The sequence below is a fragment of the Pan paniscus genome, chromosome 4 (assembly GCF_029289425.2).
Source record: "Pan paniscus chromosome 4, NHGRI_mPanPan1-v2.0_pri, whole genome shotgun sequence".
Classification (NCBI taxonomy): domain Eukaryota; kingdom Metazoa; phylum Chordata; class Mammalia; order Primates; family Hominidae; genus Pan; species Pan paniscus.
The window spans coordinates 50,597,486-50,619,564 of record NC_073253.2 but is presented as its reverse complement, the minus strand read 5'-3'; positions in this window follow the sequence as shown (position 1 = coordinate 50,619,564).

Sequence of the window (22,079 nt, the reverse complement as noted above, 5' to 3'; positions counted from 1 at the left end):
ATTTTAGAGATAAGAAAACAGAGGCTTGCAAATCATTTTAGAGCACTTTTCTTCTCTAAATGCTTCACTGTTATAAGCTAATAACAGTAAACTTATTTTAAAAATCAATTTTTTTTCAAAATTCCAAAATCAGTTCAATACTGCCAGATTAATCTTCCTTGCATACTAGCAGAGTCTTCTACAGGAAACATTCAATGACTGCCTGTTGCTAACTTACCAAATTCCAACAACTTATGATGGTCATTTAGGGTCTTCCATGCTCTCACTCCAATGTGTATTTCTAGTTAAATTTTCTACTATGCCTCAACATGCACCCTGGGTTCAGTCAAATCAGCATAAGTAATGTTCATTACACCCAGGCTTTCATGGCTCTGTGGTTTTCTGATTTAATTTTGGCCACCTGGAAGGCCCTCCTCCACCTCTACTTGTCAAAATAGCATTTCCTTCTATTTCATATCTCAACTTCTCCAGCAACAGTTTAATTCTATAACCAGACATGTTGCTTTCCTTTACTTTGCAAATAAAGGAATTATTTAACATATTACAATTATATTTATATTACAGACTTTTCTTTCTTCCATATCTTCCCTACTGACTATATATTTCTTGAACAGGAAAAACAATGCTCATAGGAAAATAACGTTATCTAATATTATTTGAGAGTTATATGAATTGATTCAGTATAAATTCTCTTCTAAGGGACTTTGAATTTATTTCTCTAATTGTTTGATAAAAGAATTACACAGAGATGTTGTTTTTTAGATTCTTTCCTCATATCCTGGAAAGTTCATGTCTCAATTTCCCTTAGTTTTCCATTTTTAAGGGCTATGATCTGATCTACATAATAATATAAAAAATGGAAATAAGTAAATTGAAGCTTTTTTAGTGGAATAAGGATATATTATATTATTGAGCATTACTAAGTGCCAGACAACAATCCTTGTCCTCATGGAGCTTAGATTCCAATAGGAAAAAATAAAAAATAAACATATATATATAGAAGTTCTATGATAGGTACTATAAAAACATAGATCAAAGTTAAACATTGGTTGTGGCAGAAGGTGAGATAAGGCATATGTGGTCATGGCAGGCCTCATTGGAAAGGTGATAAGTGAGTAGGAAGAGCTGCCCAAGAAAGTTTTTTCCTCCCTTGAGTGTGGATTATTGAAGGGTAGGATGCTGCTTCTCTATTGATGAAGAGAAAATCTTTTCTTACCTTTGCTTTTATTGAGTGTACTGACAAATGATTTGAAACTGTTTGACATTCCTAGTCACTGAAATAAATGTAGAATTTGAGTAACTGGATCTGACATACACTCTTTAAAGTGTTAAGTCAGAAGCATGATGCTATGGGCTGAATTATGTCTACCCCAAATTTATATATACGTATATGTATGTGTGTACGTGTGTGTATATAAAATATCTTATCTTTCCTGCCGATTTTTCTTCCCTGGTTGAATCCTAAATGACAACTTACAAAAAACAAATGAGACTTTTTTTCTAAGAGTGTACAAATTACCATTTGATTAGATAATTCAATCATATATCAGTAATCAATTTAGATCAATTTCAAAATATTTAATTTGTTATGTATACACTCTAAGAATGAAAGATTCTATGAATATGTTATACATTTTCCCAAAAAGAATGAATTTCAAACCAAAAGAGTAGCATATGCCTTCCGGGAAAATAAACTGTTTCTGAAGTCAATAATTTATTCTTTGCTCATAGCAAGCGTACATCCTTCCCAACTTAAAATAATCAAAAATTTCAATTAAACTTACTTTCACCTTAGACCCTTTCCTCTTCTTCATTGGTCTCTCAGAATTATAGCTTACACCCATAGTTTCAATTTTTTCACTTTTCATTTACTCCTCAGTCATTAACATTTGGCTTCCATTCTTAAAACTCTACCAAAATAATCCTTGATGATTGCTTTGCCATTAAATAACTGTATTTAATGATCACTTTATGTGACCCCTCAGCATCACTCAATAATATTGTCCCCTTCTTCTTTCCGGGAAATCTTTCTTTCCATTTGCATCAATGACATCACAATCTGGTTTTCCTACTGTTTCCCGATTACTCTTTTTCTGACCCTTTTTCTTTTTTTTTTCATGTAATACCATTTTAATAAGCCATGTATGTTTACTATTTAATTACATGTTTGTTATGCACAAACTGCTCTTATACAGTTCTGTTAGCCAGTATAATAACGTTTTTAACTTTGTCGATAACAAACTTGTATTTGTAATGTAACATATGCTGTGCTCTAGTCTAAAAATTGGTGCTTAAACTGTTCACTAATTTAATTATGTAGGATGCAATATGTTCCAAAATCCAGTGCACTTAATTGTATTTAAATTTGGTTTTCATTTAAGATCCTCACATGCTAAGAAGTAGAGCAGCCTTGTAGAATTGATCCTTTCTCATTTGAAGCCAAGTCTGATCATCTCTTGACACCCAGATTGGGCTGAATGCAGAGGATGGGTCTTAGTTTTTTTTTTTTTTTTATTCAAAGAGCATTGCATCTTTCCTAACTCAAGTAGTTTCTATCCTCATTTCAGACCTCCAGCTTGACTACTCATTAACAGATGAGTTCTGCAGAAACCACTTCTTGGTGGGACTGTTACTGAGGGAGGTGGGGACCGCCCTTCAGGAGTTCCAGGAGGTCCATCTGATCGCCATCAGTGTGCTCAAGAACCTGCTGATAAAGCATTCTTTTGATGACAGATATGCTTCAAGGGTGAGTGGTCCCCAATGGAAGGAATGTGCATTAATAATGTCCTTTATTTTAAGTGGTGTAAAGAAAGTAATCAGTAAAATTCATGGTAACAGCACTAAGATTTTGCTCTGTTTTGGGACTAAAATCAAATATCTGTCTTTATAGGAAGGATCCAAATAAAGGAGATGGTCAGCGCCAACTTAGTTCGGTTCTCAGAATCCTGGGCCAAACTTACCATGTGTGTCTTCTTTTCAGAGTCATCAGGCAAGGATAGCCACCCTCCACCTGCCTCTGTTTGGTCTGCTGATTGAAAACGTCCAGCGGATCAATGTGAGGGATGTGTCACCCTTCCCTGTGAACGTGGGCATGGTACGTAAGCGTGGTCACATCAACTCAGCCTATATCGGGTCCCAGGGAAGCCAGGAAAAGTGCCATAAGCTGGGTGGCTTAGAGCAGCAGCAATTTATTCTCTCCCAGTCAGGAGTCCAGAAGTCCAAAATCAAGGTGTTTCTGACCCTTTTTCTAGCTTATAAATCTCTGATTATACTTCAATGGACTATACATTTCTCTCATGATGAACACTCTAAAAAGGAAAAATTCTAGGAATACATTATGTATTTTCTAAAAAAGAATGAATTTCAAAAAAAAGTAGCATACGCCTTCTGGGAAAAGAAACTGTTTCTGAAGTCAATAATTTATTCTTTGCTCATAGCAAGCTTACATCCTTCCAAACTTAAAACAATCAAAAACTTGGATCAAATTTACTTTCACCTTAGACCCTTTCCTTTTTCCTTTAGCTCCTCAAGTTTCAGCCATCTTTTTCCTTCCTTTTTAATATTCTCTTCTTAGGAACATATCACACATGCATGGCTTTCCTATCCAACCATATGCCAATGACTCTAAAATGTGTATCATCATCTAATGTGTGACCTTTTAATCCAACCATGTCTTTAATATCTTGACTCAGTTTTCTCAAAAACACCTCTAATGCAATGGGTCCAAAACGTATCTCATGATCTTCCCCCTAAATCTGCCCTCCCCCAGTATTCCTCAGTTTGGTAAGTAACATAATTATTCATTTGCATAAGTTAAAAATCTGAGAATATTCTTCATATTTACTTTTGCTTCACTTCCTTTTCCCCAGTTCCTCTATCATACTTACTACTACGTCCTACTAATTTTACCATGTAGAATCTGACTTCTTCTCTGTACATCATCCACTCCAATCTAATTTCTAGCCACCTTCATCTCAAAACTAGACTGCAAAAGCCCCCTAATGAATCTCCATGCAATCACTCTTGCTCTACACCCTCCAATTCATTTTTTTTGCTGCATGCAAGTCTTTTCGAGCCCTAATTCTTATCTTGTTACTTCCATGCTTAAAAACATTTAGTAGGTTTTTACTCACATAATTATTGTCATTTCCTGTGATTCCCTCTTAATTTATTTGTCCCAATAATAGTAATCTTTGTTCATTTTCACTACTGAGCCATCCCTTCTCCCACTCTGAGGACTGAACATGCTGTTCTTGGCAAACCATCTCCACTGGCACCCTCACTTACTTAACTTCCACTTATTATAGGTATTTGGATTTTGGCTCAAATGACTTTCCTCGGGGAAACGTTTTCTTATGTCCATAGTCAGATTCTCCTGTCATAACTTCTCAAGCATCCTACATTTTTGTTTAATAATACTTATATCTGTGTGCTTCATGAGGAACTTGGGGGTGCCCATTTTATCGCTTATGTCCAGGTAGCAGAATAAGCCTGATGCATAGTAGACGCTCACAAAGTACTTGAGGAGCAAGTAAATAAATGATTGAAGCATCATTACAATATCATAGATAGTTTCTCCTGTATTAGTTTTGAAATGTGACAAGAATCTGAGGAGTCTGACCTTGAAGATTTCCATACTTATTCTTTCTTATTTACATATACTTTGCATTTTCAGTTTTGAAATCGCAGGCTGATTTTTAAAAACTATTAGAGCTGAGAATCCAGCCTGTGATGTGAACATCAAGCTGTGCTCTCTCTACCTAGCATCATCAATAAACCACAAATTCTGCAATTTAAAGTAAGCTTTGTAGGTGAAGCATGAGAATACCCAGCTTCTCTACCCACAAGCTTTATTGACTGTATAGATCTACTGGGAGAAAAACATTCTTTGCATTATAAGTAACTGACACAAAAATGCACAGCAAGCAGAAAGAGAAAAAGTTATCTTTTAATAACTCATATCTACTGTTTACATAATTATCAATCAAGATTTTTATCTAAATTCTGAATTTTTTCTCTTGAATATTTGATGAAGGACAGTCAATAATAATTGCTAACTAACTTACCTTCTAAAATAGAATCTACATATATATGAACTCTTCAGAGTCAGGGTTTTAATGCAGTTGTGTCAGTAAGCAAAATATAAGGACTGGAAGTAACTTGCATATGCATAAGAGGAGTCACACATTGAACCAATAAGATCCTGAATAAAAAAAATTTAAATTTATTTTTAGAAATTTGGTTCAGGAGTACATGTGCAGGTTTGTTATAAGGATATACTGTGTGGTGCTGAAATTTGGGCTTCTATTATTGATCCTGACACCCAAATAATGAACATAGTACTCAATAGGAAGTTATTCAGCCCTTTCTCACCTCCTTCCCTCCCTACCTTTGCAGTCCTCAGTGTCTATTGTTCACATATTTATTCCACTGTACCCAATATTTAACTCCTACTTATAAGTGAGAACATACAGTATTTGGTTTTCTGCTTCTGTTTTAATTTGCTTAGGATAATGACCTCCAGTGCACCCACATTGCTGCAAAAGACATGATTTTGTGCTTTTTTATGGCTGTATAGTATTTTATGGCATATATGTACCATATTTTCTTTATTTAATATTCTGTATGGACATCTAGGTTGATTCCATGTGTTTGCTATCGTGAATAGTGCTGCAGTGAACATGTGACTGGACATCTTTTTGGTAGAATAATTTGTTGTCTTTTGGATATTTGCCCAGTAATTGGATTTCTGAGCTTAACAGTAGTTCTAAGTTCTTTGAGAAATCTCCAAACTGCTTTCCACAATGGCCAAACTAATTTATGTCCCCATCAACAGTATGTAAGTGTCTTCTTTCTCCACAACCTCGCCAAAATCTGTTATTTTTTTTCTTTTAACCATTCTGACTGATGTGAGATGGTATCTCTTGTGGTTTTGATTTGCATTTCTCTGATGATTAGTGATGTTGAGCATTTTCTCATATGGTTGTCGGCTGCTTCCATTATCTTCTTTAGAGAAGTGCTTGTGCATGTCCTTGGCTCATTTTTTAATGTTTCTTTTTCTTGTTCAATGGTTTAAATTTCTTATAGATTCTGGATATTAGACCTTGTCAGATGCATAGTTTACAAATATTTTCTCCCATTCTGTAGGCTGTTTACTCTGTTGATGGTTTTGTTTGCTGTGCAGAAACTCTTTAGTTTAATTAGGTCCCAATTGTCAGTTTTCATCTTTGTTGCAATTGCTCATGGGGACTTAATCATAAAAGTATTTCCTAGGTTTTCCTTTGTGTTTTTTTAGTTTGCAGTCTTACGTTTAAGTCTTTAATCCAACTTTAGTTAATTTTTGTACATACACAGTGAGAGGCAGGGGTCCAGTTTCATTCGTCTGTATATGGTTAGCCAGTTTTTACAATAAAAAAAAATTCTTGATCTTATTTTTGTTTTCCATGTTCCTAGAATTTCAGGCACCAACTGGTTAGGTCACAAGATACATAGATTTTTATTAAAGTCAATAGAATTATTTGAAGAGCTGGATGCATCTTCAGAAATTGCAGGTGTTGTAGCGATATAAAAGTTCAGTACTGTCAAAGTGCTGTGGAGCATCCCAGGCCTGAGTTTTGATACTATTTTGATATCATTTTGATGCCAAGCACATAGAGATTAAGAATCTTGACTTTATCTTCTTCTCCTTGTCCTGTGTATCCTGTTTTCAATAAGACAGGGAAAAAAATAGGTCTCTAGTAGCCTGATAGCACTTTGCTTATTTCATATTTGAGTCTGATTTCTCAAACTCTTCAAACTGTTTTATAGCTCCTTTACAGTAGAATTCTAGCAGACAGCATTAATATTTTGTAGGACCAGGTCATCATATGGTACCAGTGAGATTTTTTTTTTTCTCTCTTTCTCTCTCTCGTGTGTGTGTGTGTATGCGTGACAGAGCAGTCATATAACAGGGCTAAATATCCGGCATGAAAAGAGTCCAGCTGTAGGCCACACTTCATAGGGTGAAGTCCATAGACACGAGTCCTTTCATCTCTCTGGGATGCTGGGTTTTCTATCTGACAAGCACAAAACACTGCTACTGTTCTGCCATGCTGCAGGCTTCACTCTGTAAAAACAGGTGTAGACAGGTCATTAAGGCTACAAACTCCTTTCTGGGATTAAGCTTGGAGGAGGCAGGTAGGAAAGGTACCTATTGAAGTCTAGAGTTAATTCATAGACATTTATGTAAAAATGCAATCAAATGATAAAGGTGGAATATACATTGATCCTAAAAGAGCTCCACTGGACGTCATTTCTGTGGAAAGTGCACTCATTTGGAGGAACCACCTCTGCCACAACCTCAGGAGTAATTACATAGCAATAAGTAGATGCTATCTCAGCAATTTCCACAGTTTTTCTAAGATTTTTAAAAAGCAGTTTGTAAAATGTCCTAGGGTAATTTCACAAATGACTACATTTATTGATGTTTACCTACAGTTATAATCAAGAATTGGGCTTTCATTTTTCTTTGAGTTAAATAATAAGGTTCCACGTAATACTGTGAACTTTCTCCCTCAGAGTTAAGAACTCATTATTTTGATTCCTTAGAATGAAGAATAATGTTCTGAAGATAATAGGCACTGCTGCACACTACCTGTTGAGAGACAGAAAGAATAAGGCACTGGTATTAAGGAGGTACTTACTAACACTTTTTTGGAGGCAGTATTGGATCGGTCTTATTACATAATAAAAGATTTAACCTTGGTCAATAAAAATAAAACAAAAAACTTGCAGAACTAGCCAAACACTTACTTATATTGACTATGAAATTAAATGATCAGTTTGATTAAACACTTCATTTGTCATCATCTGTATTGGTATTGTGTTGAGACAGTTTAAATCAATTTAAATTTAAATTATGACCACTAGCTATTGGATTAAAACAAAATCACAGTACTTTTAAAGTTTACTAGACATTTGGAAATATGCTATTCTCTGATGTCTAGTAATAAAAGTACATACAATATTACTTATCCCAAAATCCACAAACATTTTTCATGAAGACAAGGATGATATTTTTGATGTGTGTATTTCAGTGTTTATAAAATATGTGCAGTTTGTGGTTCATACTTAGGGACACTAGCTGGTGGTTAGCCACAAAAATCAGAGTTCTGACCCACTGAGTTAGTGAGGACAGCAGATCAGAGCTAATTTTAGTATCCTGACTACATTTCAAAGAGAAACTTTATATTTCTCAGTTTATTCAGTGTATTAAAGTGTTCTTGTTCATTTTACGCCACACTCTGCCCTTGCGGAACTGGGATATTAGCATGATTTCCTTAGGAATTTTGGAATCAGAACTACTAGAGAGTATCAAGGAACTAAGAAAAAGTTTGACAGCATAGAAACACTTCTGAAAAGAGGAAAAAATAGGTTAGATGGGAGAGGGGGTTGAATTTCTCAATGAGTACCTGTCTTCTAGAATGCCCCCAGAAGTATGAGGTCACTTTATTTATTTGATCAAATGATCTCTGAGATTATATCTAGCTGAGCCATGAGATAAGCCTGGCATTAAGCAAGGCCCTGATTATTAAGCATATACCGAGACACACAAATCTACTTATTCAGAAATGGTCTAAGTGCCAGAGTGACAATTCAAACACAAATTTTTCATATTACAAAGATCTTGCTCTTAACCATTGCATTATAACATGGGATATATTTGGGAAACAAATATATGTAAAGATACACATGTTTTCTGGGTCATCTTTTAATTGTGAGACATTTTTATAGAAATGTTAAAATTGTGGAAAAGGTAGAGTTGGGTTAAATTCTTGCTTTAACTTTCCTATGTAGCAGGACAATACTCAAGCTTTTACATGAAAAATAAAACATAAGTCTGATGAGCTGGAAAAGGATATCCATTCCTTCTTCTCATTACTGGTAGTAATGAGTATTTGACTATTTAACTTCCCAGGCAATAAGAAAAATATAGAGGAGAATATTTTCACATTTATTTCCATGCACCAGTCAAGATCTAGACAAATTCACAAATAAGAGATAACTGAACCGTGCTTTAGGAGATTTTTTTCAGAGAAAGATCAATAACAATTTAGAACGAGTAATGTACCCATAGAAACAACATCAAATACAAACCAGTATTATGCACCCTGGCATTCTAGGTCTGTTTCTGATATTGATTTACATTTTGAAAATCACTTAATCTTTTAGTCCCTGTTCCAACATTTATGAAATGAGGAGTGATTCTCTGCATTGTAAATACCCTGGGTGCAGCAATGCACTTCTCCAACTACGGAGCAAAACAAATCTGCTTTGTTTTACTTTGCTGATTCACCAGGGGCAGTAGCTATTGTACCTAGCAAGACAAAGAAAACTATAGCAGTGGGGCTACAACTTATAGAATCTCAGAGAGATTCTTCAACCACCTGGAGATCAGAACTTGGAATAATAGCATACTAAGAGCCATTAAAGAAGGATTATCACACAATAGTCAAGAATAAAATGCCCAGATGAATAATACCTGCTTCCTCAAACTACTTTGCAATTATGAAAACTATGTGACATAATTTTGGTGAATAAGCACAAGCTGAGGTCTTCAAGACAGGTTTTGGCTTTCTTGATTCAGAAGATTTCCATTTTCTCCCCATCTTGAATGTGGACATGATGTGTGGAGTGTAAGAGCCATGTTGCCACCATGGAGCAGAATGCTTATGAATAAAAACCAAAGGAAGGTAGAGGCTGGCCTGATCTTTGATGGTGTCACTGAACCACCAAACCAGCATGGGACCACGTCCCCCTGGACACTTTTGCATGAGGAATGAGGCAAATATGTCATTATCTACACCATCATTAGTTAGGATTTCTGTTATGTGTAACTGAACTCTAACTTGTATGTATTAGGAGACACCTCTTCATAGTCTCTGTTGTTTCTGCACATCTTGCACGCAGAAGCATTGACTCCTTTGTTCTGGACTGTCTTTTCAAAGATGCTTGTACTATAGCAAGTAACTAGAAAATAAACATACTGTCTTCACTCCCAGAGCAAAGGGTGCTTTGCTTATGCCAAAGTATAATAAAGATAATGCTTCCTTCAGGTATGCTTATTGTCCATTGTAAAAAGTTCAGATTTTCTAAGCTTGGGGTTCCTCTCCTGTAACAAAACCCACTGTGTTTGTAGCTGTTACCTGGCCCTAGTTATATTATTCTGAAGGAATTGGAGTTAGAGGAACTGGTGAAAATGCTAATAACTATTACTACTATTGGTTTGAGTAAAAAGTACTTTGTCTCAGACCCAAGGGTCTCAAGTCTTCTGCCTGCATCCATGAAAGTGTGGCAGTATTACTTGTCAGTTTGTAGGTACGGTTAAACCTCAGACTCTGAACAGTCCTCAATAAATTGATTTTGAACAAAGTTGTCAAAATCAGTATACACACAAACTCCATAGATAAAGACTTCCACTCCCAACACATGAACTAAAATGCCAACTAAATGGCTATTATGTATTAGATTAAAGAAAACAAAGAAATTCTAGTTAACTTCATATTTGTAAAAGCTAGCAGTGAAACTATATGTACATATGATTTTAACTGGCCACACTTCCAGCAAGCAGAGTAGAACTGGAAAGTGTAAGACATGTTCATAAAGAAATTACCAACTACTTTAGAGTCAGTGAAAAGAACAATAGTATTAATTCTGCATAAAATTAGATCTACATTAATAAGTTTGAGATGCATCCACAATTCAGTGAATCAGAGAGAATAATATATATTCTAAAGACTAAATAGGTGGCATAAAAAACAAATAACTGATGTTCCAAGAGTGAACAGAAAGAGTATTCAATACAATGATGATAATAATGATGATGATGATAATAATAAAAATGCATTATTGAAATGGGAGAAGACCTGAATTTGAGTATCAAAATAATCCATAAATTATAAGAAAAAAGAAAGGAAGAGCGGACAATTAGATATTACTTCAGGAAATTCCTGAGATTAAAAAATGCAAAACAGATGTTATAAGAATTGTGAAAGAGTCGCTGGGTGCAGTGGCTCATGCCTGTTAATCCCAGCACTTTGGGAGGCCAAGGCGGGCAGATCACGAGGTCAAGAGATCGAGACCATCCTGGCTAACAGGGTGAAACCCCGGCTCTACTAAAAATACAAAAAATTAGCCGGGCGTAGCGGCACGCGCCTGTAGTCCCAGCTACTAGGGAGGCTGAGGCAGGAGAATCGCTTGAACCTGGGAGGTGGAGGTTGCATTGATCCAAGATTGCGCCACTGCACTCTAGCCTGGGAGACAGAGTGAGATTCCATCTCAAAAAAAAAAAAAAGAATTGAGAAAGAAAAAAATATATTTTCACATTGGAGAAAAAAAATCAGACCACATACTGTATGATTCTAATTATATGACATTTGGACAAAACAGAACTGTGGTGATTGATAGTAAAAAAAAAAAAAAAGGAAAAAAACTGTCAGTGGTTGCCACAGAGATTAGAGGGGAGGCAAGGATGAACAGGCAGATCACAATTTTTAGGGTGGTGAACATACTCTGTATTTTACTATAACAGTGAATATATGTCATTAAACATTTGTCAAAACCCATAGAATGTTCAACACTAACAGTGTATCTTAATGCACACTGTGGACTTTGGGTGATAATGATGTGTCAACATAGGGTCATGGATTGTAAGGAGTACTATTCTGGTGCAGGATGTTGATATTGGGAGAGGCTAGCAGGGGTGGGGGTAGGAGATTTACATGGTAAATCTCTGTACTTTCCTCTCAGTTTTGCTGTGGACCTATGACCTAAAAAAAATCATCTTTTCCAAGAGTTAGACTGTTCTTAGCTATCTGTTTCACAATATTGAATGCCAGAATAACCACAGAGCAAAAGTAATTAAAACTCAATTGTACAAGAATAGAGATCAGTTAATAAATTATATCAACTTAATAAAAACACTTTATGACTTTTAAGCAATGATCTAACACTAGTATACTAATGTGGACAATTTTAGAAAATGTCCGTGAATTTAAACTAAAAGAAAAAGTGCAGACTGTGTATTTCTCCCTGTGCTTCATTCTGTACATTTTCTTCAGGTCTGTCTTCATTTTTTTTTCTGTCTATCTTCTTTTCATTCTTCCTGCAGCAGTACCTGTACCAGTGTTTATCCTATCTATTGTAATTCTAATTTCAATAATCATATTTTTTATTCTCAATATTTTCATGTGGATTATTCAAATATTATATATCCTGACTCCTTTTTTATTTGCTGATTTTATTTGTAAACAGACTAGCATAGACATAAAATGGTAGATATAAACAAACATAATCTACAAAATTAAAACATAAGAACTATGAAACTTAGAATTAAAGTAATTTAATAATAAAATATTAGTGCTATACTTTTAGTCATTGTTAAAACCACAAATAACCTTTAATGTCACTTTTTCCACTTTAATTTTACTAAGACCTTTGAGATCAAATTTTTTGGCCAATGTCACATAGCTAATTAGTGCCAGAGGTGATATTAGAACCCTGTTCTTTTGATTCCCAGCTTAGTTTAAGTTCCTTCATAACAAGTCCCAAGGCTATAATTCCAGTAGAAGTGTAATTATTTAAGAAGCTCAATGTAACTATGAAATAAATACAATAGTACAATATCAAAAATCAGAGTGTTTCAACATTATAAAAATTTGACCTATTTAAACCAAGTAATCTAGAAAAACTAAATAGTAATTAAGAATCTGTTATTTATTTCCTTTACAGCACTTCTGGAAAAATTTAGGAGGTGTTTTATTTTCAAAGTTGACTAAAGATGTCTAAATTCATAACTTTATATTTAAATTTTCCCCTCAATCATAAAAACTAAAATTTATTTCACTGATATATTTTTTAAAGCCATTGAAACTAGTGCCTCATCTAGCAAATAACAAGTATTCAATAAATATTGGATGAATGAATTATTTCTTAAGGAAAAGACTTGGACAAACTCATAGGCTATTATTCATGTCTTGCCATTAATTAAATAAATGGACATGACAGGAATCACTCTTATCCTGTTTTTATATCTGTAAAATGACATCTTTGGTCAAGGTCACTGATAGTAAATAGGTTTTCATGTGTTCAATAATTCTGATTGAGAATAGTTTCATGGCACTAACTATAATAATTTTGATGCTGCGTTCAGGCTCAGCTAGGAAAAAGCATCATTTTTAGTTAATGACGTGTGTCTTATTCAGAGGATAAGAAGAGGTCACATATGGACCACACATTTTCCCATACATTTGGGAATGTGTAAAAGACATTTCTATTCACCTGTGGGCCAGTTGTTCTTTTTCAAAAGTATAGCTTAAAATCCTATAGTTTTGATTATTGATAACTTTGGGGGGTCCTCTTGTTCTTATTTTCTCTGGTTCATACTTTCCAATGCAATGCCCTGAATATGCCATCTCACCAAAGTGCCCAAATCAATAATAAACAATAGCTGTCACATCTCTTAAGGGGAAGCTTAGGAAAACACACACGCAAGAAAAAACAGCCTAAGGGGTATGTGGAAGGAAATAGGCAGTTGGGATACTTTCTTTATTTCGTTCATGGATTTTCAAAATTTTCCACCCCACACCCTGATAAAAACAAAAAAATGATTAAAAGCCTGAAGACCAAGCCTCAGTGTTTGCTACAGATTCCTCAGCTATGCAGAGAAATAGCATCTGATTATTTTCAAGTTAGAGATATTCAAGCTCAGTAGCTATTTTAAGTTAACTACCATGCATATGACTTCATAAATCAGTTTTTTCTACCTTTTTTTCAATAAAGCTCAATAAGAAATAAATAGGAAGTTTGAAAGCTAATTCCTCATAGTATCTTAGAGTTGATGGAAATCTAAAAAGCATTGTTTAATCAATGCCCCATCCTCATCCCCATGAGGGAAGACACAATGTTATTTTCCTAACTGCTGTATTTTTCAGTGCCTAGCCCAGTGCTGGGCATGCATTAGGTGCTCAGAGGAAGAACAAATATGACTGTTGCTTGAATGAATGGACCATCAGGCCTTACAGTCATCTGTCATTATACTTTATCTATGAAGAACACACTTGGGTTGGAAAGGAAGAGGAGAGGGTGCTGTGGCTCCTGCTGAAATACTCAGCTACTGTATGGATTAAAAGCCAATTCCTCCTTCAAAGTTCAACTAAAATAACACCTTCTTTTTAAGCCTTCTTTAATACATCTGAAGTGTAATAAACTATAATTTCTCTATGTTCCTGTAATGGGTTTCTTTGTCCTCTATTTCATCATGGGTATTCTATATTATAGGCAGTTGGTTACGAACTCTTACTTCTAACTTTTAAATTAATTGAGGGTAAGGATTGGGTCTTATTCCTTTTTCTTTAATCTTAGAAAAATAATGAGAAAATATTGTTTGTTAATTAATGGAGAGACTCAAAAGGCAGCCATGGTTCAATTAGGAGTAGCTTAAATTGGTCAGAGGGAAACAAGTCAGGGAAGACCGTGGAGACTAAAGTAGGCAGCTGTAGCACCCAAACCACTCCCCACCCAAGAGGCTTTTGAGGCATTTTCTTCATTCAAATTGGAGTATCAGATGAGAGTCAACAGAGTCTGTATATTTTCTCAGAAAAACTTTCACTTTAGGAAATAAGACATGAATTATTCCTATTACCACTGACCAACAATAAATAAATATTTTTGAACTTTAAAAATGTGGAGGCAATGCTTATAATTATAAATAAATACTGATTCCAAGTGTAAACTTAGCAACAATTGTGATTAAATATTAAAGATAGGATGGATCCTGAAGATCATCCAAGTCAATCCAGTGATTTTCTAAGTGGAAAACAACATCCAGAAAGGTTTAGAGATTGGCCTGAAAACAGAAGTAAACAGTACTAAGTCTACAAGGGACTGACCTAAGTCCATCCAGGAAGTTTTGAAAGTTAAAGGCACTTAATTAGAAATAACAGACAAATTTATTTATTGTTCTAAGATGAGAAATTATATTTCAAAAATATCTAAATCATTTTAATGTACTATTGCAATATCTCAGGAGATTAAAAAAATCTGTATTTTGAAAAGATCTTTGCAGCTCGCAAATGACAATAAAAGCTTTACCTCAGACAAAGGGAAGGATCATAACTCCTAGAGAGCTAATGGAAACATAAGAGGGCCATGATAATATACAGTCTGGTTTCTGTGGAACACTGAGGCCTCTCTAGTGTGTTGGTGGGTACTTAACAGATATTAAAACATACTTCAGGTTTCCCTAAACTTCTCTTTTCTTGCTTTCTTTTCCTTTATCTGACAATAGCTATAAACATATGCTGAAATACATAGTTTCAATCTCTATTATGTAAATAAGCATTTTTAAAAATTGCACATTCTTAAAAAGCAGAGGAAACAATCATCTGGCTTGTTTCTTTAAAAATCCTTAAGTTTCTTTTAATTTGCATATATGTTTGAATTTTTCTTTCCATGTCAGAATATTTGTAGAAAAAGAAGTTCTTCAAAAGTAGAACAACTATAATGTTAATTTCAGCTTGATTGTGATTTCTGTCAACTCTGATCTTCATTTTTTTTTTTCTATATAAGAACCCTGTGAAAATTTACCTAAGAGTAGAGGATTCTAGGAGTCCCAAGCAAGCGCTTTATAGAGATGATTTAGTATTGAACTCGAGGAGATATGGATGGACTTTTTCCTTTGTAATTGTAACTCGCTCTGAAGTTGCTTAATAATACGACACAGACTTTAACCTTTTGGATTTCATCTGAAGGGCTTTATGATTAGAGAAATGGGAATGGCCTCAATTAAGACTTCTTCAATTACACCATACTCCTTAGATTTCACTTTATTCTCACAGTTTTATACCACTTTTCTTAAGAACTGAACATTCGAACCCGCGGGTGTTTTGTCATCATTTAAACGCTCTCTACTTCCAGGATATATCATGGGAAAATTGCACCACAGTGCATCTATTTTTTCATACTTTAAGATGAAAGATGGTTCAAGTAATTTTCCCTAGTTGATTACTGCCAGTTAAATATTTTCTTAGCCTAAATTATGTAAAATTCAGATTATCTTCAACCCTAAATATGGTTTATTGCAGGTTCGTATTTCCTATTGGCACTCATCGCTCATGTGATCATTGCTTTCCCTGCCAAAGTTATGCATTTGAATCATGGTCATAATGTATAGTTATTTACAGAGAAAATGAAGATAAAGTAGGAGAGTCTAATTGTCTGAAAAGAGAAGCCAATAATTAGGCTGTAGAAAAACTGGAATTGTTTATAGAGGAAGTTTTGCCTGAATAAGAACTCACAAGTTATTTTTCTAAGTTTTTACTTATTCTTCTTTTATTAAAAAATAGCAATAGCACACCTTTGAACACTAACTCTCTCTAGCTATACACTATTTTAATACTTTACTTCACACAGCTCTGGTGTTGTACACAACTTAGGACTGTGTAGTTACCATTGAATTAATTTACATAGTTTGTTCTAAAACAAATGCCTCAGACCGAAGGCCTCTTCATAAATAAAAAGAACAGAAATTTTTCCTTCAAAGTTCATTCTGCAGGGATTTATATAGATTCTCCCTTTTCTTTTTCTTACAATTTCCTTCCTGGCTCACTTATATTATAATCCACACAGGCATATGTATCAAAGTGCACAACTATTTATAGCAGTTTGAATCAAATTTAACATAAAGGTTATATGGTGTTTTGATATCAGACAATACTTAAATTACATGGTTTCATTAATATTATAGAGATGAGGCATTTCAGTAACGAAGAGGTTAGATAACTTTTTGAAAGTCAGTTATAGCATCACACACTCCTCAACTGGCTTGGCTCAGTTTGAAAATGTAAGCACTTTCCATGCCTTATAATCTGGAGTCAGTCTCCTTTATTATTAGTTCTCCCAGCTTCCTCACCAGATCTAAGTTATGCATCATTAGATAGATATTTTTATTTCATAAATAAATAATATTAAGCTTCAGTGAGATGCTAGACACTCTGCCAGGTTCTGAGGATTCAAAGGTGAACAAAAGAGATCTGATACAACCAAGAATTGTAGACTGGTGTGGATAATCAAATAATCTCATGAAAGAATAATTCATAGATGTGATAAGTATTTTGGGGGAAAATACGGATGCTTTCTATGCAGGGGATATGATAACTGAAAGATGAAAAATAATAAACAGGAGTTAGAAGGTGAAGGAAAGTAATCTTAAGCAGATGGAACATAATATTCTCTCTCCAGAGATGATAGGAGAGAGCATGGGTTATCCAAGCAGTGGGACAAAGGCAGAGTTGTCAGAAGCAGAGAGAAGACAAGAAAGTGGAATGCATTAGACACTGAGGACAGAGGCAGAGACCAGCATATCCAAGTCTCTGATGGCAGTATTGGAGATTTTCAACTTTATCCCCAAAGTATCCTAAGAGTAATGGGAAGCTCCTGAAAAGATACAATAAGGAAAATAACAAATTGGAATTTCACCTAAAATGTATTATCTAGCAAGGACATGGAATCAACTTAAATGCCCATTAGTGAAGATTGGATAAAGAAACTGGTACATATACACCATGGAATACTATGCAGCCACATAAAAGAATGAGAACATATCTTTTGTAGGAACATGGATGGAGCTGGAGGCTATAATCCTTAGCAAACTAATGCAGGAACAGAAAATCAAATACCGTATGTTCTCACTTGTAAGTTGGAGTGAAATGACAAGAAATTAGAACACGAAGAAGGAAACAAAAGACAGAGTTCTACTTGATGGGGAAGAGTGGGAGGAGGGAGAGGAGCAGAAAAGATAACTATTGGATACTAGGCTTAATAACTGCGTGATGAAATAATCTGTACAACAAAACCCTGTGACACAGTTCACCACTTTCACATAAACCCCCACACCTAAAATAAAAGTTAAAAAAATAATTAAAAAAGACTATACCATACATAAAAAGGAAAATGAATTGGAAAGAATCAAAATGAAAGCTGAGAAAATAGTTACACATCTATTACAAAAGTCAAAAGACATGGTGGGAGGGTGGACCAGGATAAGAGTAGTAGAGAGGCAAGACATTGATATAAGCCAATGATATTTGGGTATTAAAAGTGAATAGAGTTCAGGACAGTTGAACATTTCTCATGACTTACTTCATTTCCAGAGAAAGTCTTTTTTTTTTTTTTTATGTTCAGAATGTCTCTTTATAGCCACTAAATCCAGATTTATATGGTCTTCCCAGATGCATGAACTCTGCCTTTTTGTATACTTATCTTTTTGAGTTACCTTCTCAACCAGGTTTTTATGGCTGTTTTTACTTTTAAATAATCACATTATTTCCAAAACCTTCCAGCTTATATATTTGTGGTGAAACAGGCACTGTTAAACACTGAGCTTAGAAGGAGAAACAGATACAACCACTGAAGATGATAATTGCTATTGTGTTCTCATGAGTCTGAAACATGCTTATCTCTTTCGCCTAATAATTTTTCATCTGGGAAAGCTTTCTTAAGAAAATCCTAAGGTACACAAGGCTTTTATGGACAAAAATGTTTACCAAAGCATTTTTCCTTAATAGCAAAATTTAAAAATTACCTAAATGTTCAACAATAGTGTAAAGGTTAAGTAAATTATGATATAGTTATCATCATTATACTTTTCTACAATTTTTTTACAATAAATATGCCTTTTTAAAATAATTAGAAAGGTAATTGTTACTCAATTTCTCAGCAACTCTGTTCATATTTTTTTTTTTCAGATTTAAAATCTGTGTTAATGGTTTTTCTTTAGTCTGAGTTATCTCATGGATTGGATGGAGCGTAAAGGGAGGTGAAGGCTTCAGTAAGGTAACCTTGGTGAGAATATTTCATAAACTATACAACAGTAAGCACCAATAATTGAGTATCTTGGTTTGTTGGCCCTGGCCTTGTCTACTTCAAAGTCTGACATTGGCAGTGAACATATGTTAGGCATTCATGCAGTGGTATGCTCTCTTAACAGGTTTTATGGAAAGGCCAAGTAAAGGATACTTTGGGCATAACTGACTCCCAATTTTGAAAGGATCCCCCTTTTAACCTTACCCCTACCAGAGCCAGATATTAGTTAGAAACAATACATTCAAGGAGGAAGAGAGTTGAAGTACATGGGCTAGCTGGAGTCAGCAAGGGTGAGTGACAGGAACAGTAAGAGGGGCAGGGGCACAATATTTTGCATAGGGCATAATGCATCTCTCCTGTGTGGTATCCTTCCCACCGAGGATTTTTATAGAACTCTATGGGGAAGATGAGGCATATAAAGTGTGTTAAATAAGTAAATGGAACATCTACTGTTTCTGTAAGACAAGACAGGCACAGGCGCACTGCTTTAATGCCCCCAAACTGACTATTAGAGCACAGAAGGAGGGATGACAAATCTATTAATAGTAAAGTAATAAGCAGCATCATCAGAGAATCTGGTATGGTACAAGATGAATTCAGCAGAACTAGGAAAGATGGGCCTAAAGTGAGAGAAACTGGCAATCAGATGTTCCAGGCAGGTGTGATACACAGCTTTACTTCTGGGACCCAGAAGAAAAATGATTTTTCTCCTTTCATTGTGGCTTTATGGTATCCTTGGAAGAAGAAACCTGGGGAAATGAGTTAACAAAGCCATTCCATCACCCTAACTCACTCTTAGTTCATAATACTTTGTCCACCTACTAGAGACCCTCAGGTCAATGACAAAGGAGTTCAAAAGGGAAAAAGGTTGGCTGTATTTGTTTGTTTTTCCTTTGTAGCACCTGCTCTAATTTGCAATTATATCATCATCTATTTCTTTAATGTCTGAATCCTTCTTGGACTGTAAGTTCTATGGGATCAGGTATCTTTTTGTTTATTACTCTGCACTTTGTAGCCAGCAGAGTGGATCTATATTAATTGACTAAATGGATAAGTTAGTAGTATGTGATAAGGCAAGGGAATATTGGCTGGGGAGACAGGGAGGGAAAAGGTGGAGTCTGACCCTCAAGGCCATTAAATGTAGGTCCTGGCAGTGCTCTGCTGCCAAGGCAAGTTAAAAGGTCCAAGCAGAAGAGAGCTAGGACCATCACTGCTCCTGAGAGGGTGTGCAGGGGAACTGCCCTTTATAAAACCATCAGATCTTGTGAGACTTATTCACTATCACGGGAACAGCATGGGAAAAACCTGCCCCCATGATTTGATTACATCCCGCTGGGTCCCTCCCACATTACCAGTGATGTGAGGATAGGAGAGAACTGTCTCAGGAGCCAAGTCCATGTGCACATTAGTAGGTAATGGTTGCAGGAAGCTGGCCTGTTTAAAAGGCAAAGAACATTTGGACACAGGTTAAGAGGAGAGAGAAGCAACCAGAAACCTATTCTGGTAGGGTCAGTTGGAATGTAGTTTTAAGTAAAGAAAAAGCCATGTTGAGCACATATATTCTATACTCTGAAGTATTTAGTAAAGGAATCTTTTAATTCCTACCATAGAGGGAATGCCTCTGTCTTAAATTATCAGATTAAAAAATAGTAGAAGTGAAGTTGTATGAAAACTTATTTCAAATTTGTACCCCAAAGATTAAATGATACATAAATACAAAATTAATGAAAGCAGATTTTTATGTGTGTGTGGGTATGAATACTGTGGGGTATAAATGAATAGCATTGAAAAATAGTAATTCTTCATATGTATTTTCCCCCTCACTCACCACAACTGTATTAGTCAAGGTTCTCCAAGAAACCAGAACGAATAGAATATATGCATATATATATGTATGTGTGTGTGTGTGTGTATATATTTAAAGAATACATAAATACAATGTTTTACATCTGAAATAATATGGATAGACTGAAAAATTGAGTCATTAAAATAATTTTTCTGATTACTAAATAATACATGTTCATTACAAAAAACGGAGAGAGAGAGAGAGATATTTATTATAAGAAATTGGCTTCTGTGGCCATGGAGGCTGAGAATTCCCAAGATCTGCAGTCAGCAAACTTGAGACCCAGGAAAGCTGATGGTGTAAGTTCTAGGCTGAATGTGTGTGTGAAGGCAGAAGACCCATGTCCCAGTTTAAATACAGTCAACTTTGTTCTTTTGGCTTAGGATTGACTTGGCGATGCGGGCTCTTTTTTGGTGCCATATGAACTTTAAAGTAGTGTTTTCCAATTCTGTGAAGAAAGTCATTGGTAGCTTGATGGGGATGGCATTGAATCTATAAATTACCTTGGGCAGTATGGCCATTTTCACGATATTGATTCTTCCTACCCATGAGCATGGAATGTTCTTCCATTTGTTTGTATCCTCTTTTATTTCATTGAGCAGTGGTTTGTAGTTCTCCTTGAAGAGGTCCTTCGCGTCCCTTGTAAGGTGGATTCCTAGGTATTTTATTCTCTTTGAAGCAATTGTGAATGGAAGTTCACTCATGATTTGGCTCTCTGTTTGTCTGTTATTGGTGTATAAGAATGCTTGTGATTTTTGCACATTGATTTTGTATCCTGAGACTTTGCTGAAGTTGCTTATCAGCTTAAGGAGATTTTGGGCTGAGACAATGGGGTTTTCTAGATATACAATCATGTCGTCTGCAAACAGGGACAATTTGACTTCCTCTTTTCCTAATTGAATACCATTTATTTCCTTCTCCTGCCTAATTGCCCTGGCCAGAACTTCCAACACTATGTTGAATAGGAGTGGTGAGAGAGGGCATCCCTGTCTTGTGCCCATTTTCAAAGGGAATGCTTCCAGTTTTTGCCCATTCAGTATGATATTGGCTGTGGGTTTGTCATAGATAGCTCTTATTATTTTGAGATACATCCCATCAATACCTAATTTATTGAGAGTTTTTAGCATGAAGTGTTGTTGAATTTTATCAAAGGCCTTTTCTGCATCTATTGAGATAATCATGTGGTTTTTGTCTTTGATTCTGTTTATATGCTGGATTACATTTATTGATTTGCGTATATTGAACCAGCCTTGCATCCCAGGGATGAAGCCCTAAGCCAAAAGAACAAAGCTGGAGGCATCACCCTACCTGACTTCAAACTATGCTACAAGGC